Raw genomic sequence first — 2,998 nt, 5'->3', positions numbered from 1 at the left:
CATGGGAGGGAACCCAGGATGGCTGTCATGGCTATCCAAACAGATTTCAGGTAATACTTGGGTGAAAATAAAATTCATTTATGACATTTTGGATGTACAACATACCTAAACTTAAGGGACACAGTGATGGCAGTTCTAAGAGGCAAATTCATAGTGCTAAATGCCTATGTTTAAAACATTGGAGATATTAGTGCTTCCCAGCACACCTGAAATCTCTAAAACAAGAAGAAGTCATACCAAAAGGAGTATGTGACAAGAAAGAACTGAACCCAGGGTTGACATTAATAAAATAAAAACATGGAGGACAATACAGAGACAATGAAATAAAGACTTGGTTCTTTGAGAAAATAAGATTGCCAACCCTTGTTCCAAAAGCTAGATATCAAGAAAACCAATAACCCAACTTTAAAATGAGGCACAAATCTAAACAGAAAATCACAGAGGTGGAGTATAGAGCAAGGTGGGGTAGGGGAGTAGATAGGTCTCCCTAGGAAAGGGAAATAGACTAGAGAGTTATGGGTGGATGGTAGGAGGGACTAGAATGGGAAGATCAAGTGAGAAGTGGGGATACAGGAGGCAATATAGGGATACAGCTAAAATTAGGGACCATTTGAGGGGTAGTATTAAAACCTAATACAGCAGAAGTTTTGTAAAATATTTACATCTATTTAGGAGATCTAAATGAAATCACCAAATAACGAGGGAAGCATGCCCCTCTAGCCATTTTCTGTCAACAAATGAAGCAAGGCTCCATTGTTGAAGACAACACTCTGTACTCATTGCAACATGGAGAAGTCAAGCTGGTGCCTCCAGAGAGCCTTCACTCCCCCTCCCCCATGGGCTAGCCTCTTGGGTCCAGGAAGGTACTCCGCATGCTACCAAAACATAAGCACCAACTCAGCCACAAAACCTTTGCTCTAAAATGATGCCTTTGAGGTACGCTAGGGCAATGTAGCACACAATGCAGCACAAAGCTTATAGGAGTAACCACCCAATATCTGATTTGACCTAAGGCCCACTCCACAAGATGGAACCCATACTTGGGTGACCAAGAATCTGAGACTAGATAGACCAGGGTCCAAGGGTAAAACTAAACACTACTGTTTTTTTTTTTTTTAAAGGTAGCAGCTGGGTGGTTGTGGTGCTGAACTTTAATCCCAGCACTTGGGATGCAGAAGCAGGTGGATCTCTATGAGTACAAGGCCAGCCTGGTCTACAAAGTGAGTTCCACAACAGCCAGGGCTGTTATACTGAAAAACCCTGTCTCAAAACAAAAGAAAACAAAAGTAACAATAAAACTACACCTGATGGTATTCAGCTCTATACTCATGGATCACTTCTTCATTCAGGCCATCAGAGAAGCTCCCTCTGGCAACAGATGAGAACAAATGAGACCCGCAGGCAGATATAATACAAATGAGTGAGAAACCCTGAAATTTTCAGCCCTAAATGGGATGTCTGTCAAATCCCTTCCCTCTGTGCTCAGTGAACCTGCAGAAGAGGAGGAAGGAAGAGTGTCCTTGGCGTATATATAATCATTTCTGGCTTAGTGTTTTGATGGGATTCCTCAGTGTGTGAACAAGCCGGTCTCTGCATCTCTATCTATTGCTTGAACCTTTTCTTGGGTTTGATTTCTTCTGTTCATTTTTTGATGTGTTAGTTTTTTTTTATTATATTTTATTTTGTTTTATTATTATCCTGTACAAGCCCATTTGTTTTCTAGTGAGAGACAGAAAGGGAGTGGGTCTGGGTGGGAAAGGAGGTGGGGAGGAGCTGGGAAAAGTAGAGGGAGGGAAACCTGTAATTAGGATCTATTATGTGAGGGGGGAAGCTAGTTTCAATAAAAGAGGGGGAAAAATGGGCAGATGCAACAGATTTCATGCCCACACACAGCCAAGCGTCCAGAGGCGTCTGAGGCAGAGGGCTTGGCTTCCCAGAAGGTCCCTGGACAGGAAGCAAAAGGACAGGAAGTCAGAAGGGGGGATGGAGGAGAGGGCAGCCGTCTCTGAGTATCCTACAGCTTACTCAAGTGCTCCATAATTCACAGCACGCATAGAATGCCACACCTGTGGCTGCCCACTTACAATCCCGAGGTCCTCATGAGCAGGCAGTAATTTTGTGTGTTACTCTTCTCACTGCAGGTGAGACAGCTGAGCCCACCTGTAAATTCTACCCTGTCTCCACAGCCTGTGACCTCAAACAAGCCCACCAACCCTCAACTCAAAAATGTCATTACTGCCTGTCATGGTGTATGAAGGACAAATGTCTCTTTGTGATGTCCTGCTTTTACCAATTTGGACAATTTAAGAGTGTTCTGTCTTGATTTGTTTGTTTGTTTGTTTGTTTGTTTTTTTAAGACAGGATCTCATGTAGCATAGGCTAGCCTCAAACTCACTCTCTAAGACTAACCTTGAACTCTTAATCTTCCAGACTCTTCTCACATGCTGGAGTTACAAGCACTCCCCACCATAGCCAGCTAAGTTTTTGCTTTTTAAAATACTTTTAAATTTAACCAAGTCTATTTGCTCATTGCACAGTTACATGAGAAGCATGCCTCTGTGTCCTTGTTGGGGACATGGCTTCAGTGGCTCACAAAGGGTTTGCTGTGTGTTCCTGTTGGGGACATGGCTCCTTTTGTGGCTCACAGATGGTTTGGATTCCTGGGGGTCATTGGGAAGAAGAGTTCCATTCACAGAGGACAGAACATGAGCTCTAACTACCCCTTCCCCATTTATCTATTTGCTTGTGTGTGCATGTGTACCACAGTGCGTATGTGAGAGTCAGTAGACAACTGTGGGAATCGGTTCTCTCCTCTCCCCATGTGGGTCCTGGGAACTGAACTTGCATAGTCAGCCTTAATGGCAAGTGCTTTTACCTACCAAGCCATTTCGCTGGTCCCCCAATCTACTTTTCATAAATAAGTTTTGTTGTTTTCACCCAAGTATTACCTGAAATCTGTTTGGATAGCCATGACAGCCATCCTGGGTTCCCTCCCATG

Source organism: Mastomys coucha, unplaced genomic scaffold (genome assembly GCF_008632895.1).
Source record: "Mastomys coucha isolate ucsf_1 unplaced genomic scaffold, UCSF_Mcou_1 pScaffold15, whole genome shotgun sequence".
In the NCBI taxonomy this organism is placed as follows: Eukaryota; Metazoa; Chordata; class Mammalia; order Rodentia; family Muridae; genus Mastomys; species Mastomys coucha.
Note: the sequence above shows the minus strand (reverse complement) of the source record.